Here is a 7663-nt window from a genome sequence, read left to right as displayed (position 1 = left end):
AAAGTAAAGACGAGTAAATAAATAAAAAGAAAACACACCAGTATTTGCTGGAGAGGCTGGGAAGGGTGCTCCGCTAGTGGGAGGGTGATACTGGAGCCAAGTACTACAGACTAGGAGGAATTTGCGAGAGGGCCTCCCAGGGAAAAGGAACAGAAAGGACAGTGTTCCTGAGTTGAGACTGAGTAGATTCTAGGGCAAAAAAGAAAGCCTGCATTCTGGAGCCTGTTAGTGATGGAGATAGTGAAGGCTGAGACTGGACCACTTTGGGCTTGGTGCATGAGGGCGAGGAGTTCCTATTTTATTCAAAGTACATGTGGAGCTTCATTTAAGGAAGATTATTTTGTCTGCTAAGAGGAGAGCTTTTGTAGGGAGACTTAAGTGGCAGCAGCATGTAACCACAGCCTCAAGCACACCTCCTGGGAATTTGCTTTAGAAAACTGTCTGAAATTGCAATGTGTTGGCCAACCAAGCACCCAGACCCTTTTGTTATGGTAATGGCTGTCCAGTTTTCTTATTTTTATTTTGGGGCATCACACCATTTCCTCATCTCTTCTTGGCAAACTCATTCATTAACTGATGTGATAAATAATTTGAGTGTTGGATATAGCTCAAAGCAGTATTGGCCATCATGATTCCTGTGGAAAGAGACAAAATAATACAGAAAGAATAGACATGAATAGATAAGAGAACCTCAGGCAGTGATAGGGCTATGAGGAAAACTAGAGCAGAGAGGGAGGATAGAGAGAGAGGTGATTGAGAAGCCTCTGGGTGGGGACTGAACGAGGCCAGGGAGCAGCGGCCACAGGGCTACGTGGAGAGTGGGGAAGTGTGTGAGGGACAAGCAGTGTCTCTCAGGGAAGGGCCGGCTGTGCGGGTTCAAGGCCGCAAGGAGACCAGGTGGGGCAAAACCAGGGGGCAGTAAGGTGGGAGAGGGAGCAGAGCTGTCCTGTAACCCCAACAGTGACTGCGTAGGGAAGGGTGTTTGACCGGATTGTGCCAATGAGCCTAATCGTGGCGCTTCTGCTGGAAGTTTTGAGGAAGAGCACACAGCTTGCCGCTCGGAGGACAGAAAGAGAGCAGGCCAGAGAATGAAGCCAGCAAAGAGGGAAGCTGGTCCAGGAGATGGAAAGACAGATTCCTGAAGACATATTTTAGCTCCTGCATCCAGCTGAACCTGAAGCCAATACCCTTAGCGTTTCAGTTATGAAAGCCAATAGATTTCCTTTTTTTGTTTAAGTCAAGGAAAATTGCTTTTCTGTGACTTGCAAGCTAAAGTCTTTGTCTAATACAGAACTGAAGAAGTTTTATTAATAAAGATCTGGATTGCAGAATTCCTTATAATAAAATATTGGAAGCAAACTGAATGTCTCCAAATGGTTGTTAATGGCTATAAAGCATAGCGGAATTGCATGCATTAAGACCGATGCTACAGAACTTAGAAAAACATGAGGAAATGGTGTTTTTTTTTTAAAAAAAAGAATAGAAATTGTGTGTGCAGCATGATCTCAATTATATAAATAAGTTATCTTAAACCAACTACAAATGGTGGTACTTTATTACAACATTTAACTTTTTTCAGTCATCCAATTTTTCTCTAGGGTGCCTTTCTTTTAATATTTAGAAAAGGAAATTATACTTTTTATTTTTGAATAATGGTAGCAGCGGAGGAAACTGAAAACAAATGAACTTTTATACACCTAGAAGGGCCTTAAGTTTCAAATAACGTTGAGCATGTCATTGCTATTCTTTATGCATAAGGACATAAACTTTACAACACTTTTGCCATCTACTCTTTTCACTAGTGTAGTCATAAATGACAACTCTCTGGTGGCAAAGCAAAAAGTGGTTCATTTTGGAAGTGCTGAAATTCTGAGACCACTAGGGCACGTGTAGTAAATTGTCGTATTATTGATTATCCTTAGGTGATCAATAATAAAATGCTAAGAGCAGTTTAAATTTTGTACAGAAATGTCAGCCTCATACAGAAGACACCAAACTGATGACTATGAAAATATTAACTGTTGCCTTTTACAGACTATGTTCTCTGCAAAAGCTTTTGAAATAAGAAATGGTTTCCTATTTTGCCAATTATGTTGCTACACATAGCTGCGAGCATGTTTGGAATGAAAGGCAAATTTACATTGGACACCACTGCAAAACCCAAATTAGTACTAGTTAGTCTTGAATTACTTTAATAATAAACAAAACACTGTAGTATCCTTAGCCATAGTCTGCTTTGTTATAGTGCTTTTTAGCTGTTTTCTAGATCATCAAATAAGAATTTAGTAAAATTTATTCTTGGGTCAGGTTAATTAGAATGGCACTTTTGACTTCATTTCTTACAAATTTTTAGAGTTTGAACAGAACTCACCAACCTCATTTCTCAGTTCATATCTGGATTGCAGAATTTGGGTGAGGAGTTACAGGAGTCACATCCTTAAAAAACAGTTCAGAACTTTTGAGATAAAAATATGGGGGACAGGTTGTAGCAGGGAAAGGATTTGTTTTTGTTTTTCAACATTCTTATAATTTAGACTGCTGAAGAAATCTTTGATCTAGAAGGCGTAGAAATTCAAAGCCCCTCAAAAAGCACTTTTTTTTTTTTAAATTAAGGAAGAGCAAAACAGTTATTTGTATTGGAAATACTTAAGGACATTGCAACTTTTATTTAAGTCTGTGATTAATCTTGTGAACTTAAGATTTTGGTCAAAAGTTAGTTTTACGTGTGATATAAAATAACCTGCTATGAGATTTCCTAGTGTTCTAATATTCTACAGTGGTAGAAAGACAACAGCATTAATGCAGAATTTGGGTGAGGAGTTACAAGAGTCACATCCTTAAAAAACAGGTCAATCTAACAAATAGTAAGAGTGAAGGCAAAATGCATTATACAATCCATAAAAGGAATTTTAATTCCAGCACTAGTTAGATGAGCATGCTCAGGAGTAACAAATTTGGATGATCTGGAAAGGACTCAGCATTAGGCCATGGAGAGCGTGATGGTTAGGCTAATGTGTCCACTCCGCCAGGTGAGTGTGCCCAGTTGTTTGCAAGCACTGGACTAATGGTAATACAAGGACATTTATGGATTTGAGTCACTAGTGAGTTTACTGCATAAGGAGCTGATTACATCTACATCAATCAGGGAAATTGCCGTCAGCCACTTTATCCCGTCAGTTGAATGCCTTAAAAGGGGAAGTGATTTCAGCATTCAGAGAGAATTTCCCAGCTCGTCTTCGGACAGCCAAAGTCTGGAAACTCATCAAGGACCTTCACTGGATTATTGTCAGAGGCCCTGGTTTGCAGCCTGCCTGCAGACCCTGGACTTGTGCATCCGCATGGCCAAGTGAGAGACTTTCTTATAAAATCTTATACTATTGGCAGATATCGCCTGTCGATTCTGTTCCCTAGGGAATCCTGACTAATACAGAGAGCAACAGAGATATGTATTGTTGAGATTTTCTGCCAATATCCCCTTTTTTCAAATGTTTTTAAAGTTTTATTAGGAGTCATATAAGTTTCCACATTCATTAATAAGTTTTTCAGAGCGTGTGAAGGACCTTCTCCTGAAGCACACTGAACCTTTAAAGTACTGTTAAGGGAAGCAAACTTGGCCCAGTGGTTAGGGCGTCCGGCTACCACATGGGAGGTTCGCAGTTCAAACCCCAGGCCTCCTTGACCCATGTGAAGCTGGCCCATGCGCAGTGCTGATGCGCGCAAGGAGTGCCCTGCCACGCAGGGGTGTCCCCTTGTAGGGGGGCCCCACGCGCAAGGGGTGCACCCCATAAGGAAAGCCGCCTAGTGCAAAAGAAAGTGCAGCCTGCCCAGGAATGGTGCCGCACACACGGAGAGCTGACACAACAAGATGACACAACAAAAAGAAACATAGATTCCCGGTGCCGCTGATAAGGAGATAGAAGTGGTCACAGAAGAACACACAGCAAATGGACACAGAGAGCAGACAACTGGGTGGGGGGTGGGCGGGGGGGGGGGGGAGAGAAGGGGAGAGAAGTAAAAATAAAATAAAGTACTGTTAAAACTAAGGTCACATGTATATATACAATGGAATATTATTCATCCATAAAAAGGAATGAAGTTCTGATACATGCCACATGAATGAACCTTGAAGACAGATGCTGAGTGAAATAAGCCAGACGCAAAAGGACAAATATTGTATGATTTCACTTATATGAAATATCTAGAACAAGCAAATTCATAGAGACAAAAAGTAGATTGCAAATTACGAGGGGTTGGGGGTTGGGGGGGAGTGGAATGGGGAATTACTGCTTATTGGGCACAGAGATTTGATTTGGGGCAAAGGAAAAGTTTCGGAAATGGATGGTGGTGATAATACATAGTAAATGTGATTAATGTCACTGAAAGTGATTAATAAGGGAAATTGTGTGTTATATGTATGTTACCACAATAAAAATTTAAAACAAAACAAAACACTTATGTCACCATCTGTCCTAGGTGGTAAACAGTGTGTCTTGTTAGTGGGGGTAAATATCTGTTTGAAAACTTGAACTTTTTTTCCTCGCACCAAGCTGCTTTCTGTGCCTCTTCAGGCCTCCAGGAACCACCCTGTGACAGAACTGGTCAGCCTGGAGCAGAGAAATTCAGGACTTGATTTAACCCTGTCAGCCTTGATGCACTGTTCTCTTATAAAGACCTCAGAACGCCTTATTGGCTCCAAGCCTGGTACAAACTGCTCTGCCTCCCAGCACGCCCGCCCCCTTCCCTGCTCCCAGCCTTCTTTCAGGACCTCAGTGTTTTAACTGCTTACTTATGTGTCTCCCATCTATCTCCTCTTGGAGTGAAATCTCCTTTAGGGCAAGGATTAGATTTATTCCTCACCTCCTCCCAAAGTGTCTTACACATAATCGATACCCAGTATTTCAGAATGAAAGACCCAAAGGAATATGCCTAAATTATGCTATGAGGTACCTAAACTCTCTCAAGACAGTAAAGATTATTAAACACGGTTATTTGTCTTTCAACTGTTTCTGTTTTTCAAAGATTGTTAGCTTCCAAAAAGGCTCCCTCCCCTAATTTCTGAGTTGAGGTTTAAAGGGAATGATGGAATAGATTAGCAAAAACAAAGCGGGTGGTGAGTAACAGGAGGAAAGACAGGCGGTGGTGAGCTTCAGGTGGCAGTGCTGTGCTGGGTGGTGGCTGGCTGTGACAGTGTCACGCTTTGGCCGTGAGTGTGGCACGCTGCTGGCAGTCGGTGGAGGCCGGCCCCGAGCTGAACCATTGAGATTTGACCTGAGAGATGGAAAGGAACCACACGTTCTCCAGAGCTGGAGGTGCTGTGCCAGTCACGGGGTCCACTTTGGAAACCTTAAAATTTGAATCTTCATTTGTTAGGCAATTTCTGTGACCCTCTTGGGGCTCCATGAGAAAACTGTGAGCAAACCCCTGGCTCATCCCCTGTAAGGCCGGTGGGCAGTGTGATGTGCTACTCAGGTCGAAGTCACATGTTCAACCTCTGTGTGGCTTCATTCCTGGCTACAGAGGCTGTCCTGACTTGAGTGAACTAGGTACAAAGTTGCAGATGATCCAGCACAAACATATCATCACAATGGTAAAAACCTAGACATGCTTCCTTTTGCTGGTGTTCTATCTAGTTTTGCTTTCAAGCAGCTGCAGATATAACTAGGAAATGAGGAGTGAAAGTACCTGAACCTGAGGAGAAAAAAAGGCCAAGAAAAGGATTTCTCCAGCAGCGGGGAAGACCTTGAGGGCCGCGGTCCCAACCTCCCCCTCCCAACCCCACCAGGGAGTAGCACCACCATCACCCAGTTCTTCCAGCCCCAAACCTAGGGTCATCCTGACTTCACTTCCCCTTCCCCTCCATGCCCAGGGCCATCAGTAAGCGCACTGAGTAGCTCTTAACTACATCTGCAGTGTGCACAATCTCATCCTCTCCACCACTACCTCCCTAAATCAGAAGTCATCTCTCACTTGTATTACTCAAGTGGCCTCCTAACAGTCTTTGAACTTCAAATCCCACATATCTCCAGTCCACCCTCTACCGGGAGCCAGAGTGGTATTTTAAAAAGAAATCAGATCAGCTCTTTCCTAGGTAAAGTTTTTCAATGTCTTCCCACTGCACTAGCCTAAGAACCAAACTCCTCACTGCCGTCTCCTCAGGAGGGTGCTGTGGGATCCACTGCCCCCTTCACCCATTCCCTTCCCTTCGCTGCCCTCCAGACTGAAGCCTTGAACTCTGGAGCCTGCTGCCTCTGGACACGCTGGAGCACCCTTCCCTTTCCCCACTACGTGCCTGGGTAATTCTTCTGCATCTTAGGTCTCAACTTCAGTGTCACTAACTCAGAGAAGATTCCTGATCTGCGCAAATCTAAATTATGCACCTTCCTTGCACATAAACGCTTTTATTTTTCCTTCATAGCACTTAAGACACTTTATAGTAAAAGTTGTATAACTATCCATCCAAGTATTCTTCCTCATTATTCTGCAAGATCCATGGAGACAAGGACTCTAGTTTAGTGAAATTCAAATTTAGAAAGATAGCAAGGATTTAGAAAGATATCATGGAGACTTCTGGGATGAACAAAAATTACCAAGATAACCAGCTTTGTAAAAGATGACCATTTTATAAAGTATGATGCCTTTGTCTTTTACTACACTTTAATACCCTTTTGGTTTTGTTTCATCAGCCTGATACCTGTATTGCTGATGCCTTAAAGGTATCACCAATCTTTTGGAGTTGCCATTCTAGCACTCTGTTTATTTTGTGCCTCCTCCCCCTAGAAGTGATTTTTATTTTATCAAAACAAGTTTAAAACTTTAAAAAATCGACAACATGGAAGGAGCTGGAAAAATCCTGGAGTTGTAGTTTCCAAACTTTATTGTGCATCAGAATCACCTAGAAGGCTGGTCAGATTTCTGGGCCCCACTCTCAGAGTATCTAGTTCAGTAGGTTTGGGGTGGGGCCTGAGACTTTGCATTTTAACAAGTTCTTCAGTGATGATCATGATGCTGGTCCAGGGGCCACATTTCAAGTACCACTGCCCTTTTGCAAGTACCACAGAACCAGAGTCACGAAATTTGCTTATTCATTTGTAAAAGAGGATAGATATTTAAAAGATCATCTAAGTGTATCTTTATCCAGTAACCACTCTGCGTGTCAAATTGGTGAGCAAACTAGAAAATCACTGTTTTCAGGACAATCAGGATATAATGAATCACTATGGGAATCTGGAAGATGTTAGCAAATCCTGGTTTCCAGGCCATTTACTCAATACACATTTACCAAGCCTTGCTACAAAGTATGTAGTCAGCACTGCGCTGGGGTCTGGAAAGCAGGTTGCTGTCCATCTAGTCGTTCAACAGTGGTTTTTGAGATTGACTCTGGGAGAAACAATGCAAACAAGTAGGACACGCTGTCCCTGCTCTAATGGTGTTTGCATTCTTTGGAAGGAGAAAAGACAGTAAACAAGTAAACAAAGAGGATTATTACAGATGGTGGTGGTCAGTGCTTATGAAGTTTGCTATGATGGACAAACAGTGCAGAGTGCGCTTTGGGGTGCCGCACTAGATGAAGTGACCAGGGAGGAGCTCTCTGAGGCAGTGACATTTAAGCTGAGCCTGGAGGATGAGAACCCTCTGCAGGGAGCCAGCCATCTGAAGAGAGGCA

This window comes from Dasypus novemcinctus, chromosome 2 (genome assembly GCF_030445035.2).
Source record: "Dasypus novemcinctus isolate mDasNov1 chromosome 2, mDasNov1.1.hap2, whole genome shotgun sequence".
Lineage (NCBI taxonomy): Eukaryota > Metazoa > Chordata > Mammalia > Cingulata > Dasypodidae > Dasypus > Dasypus novemcinctus.
The sequence above is the reverse complement of the archived record's forward strand: the minus strand, read 5'-3'. Positions refer to the sequence as shown.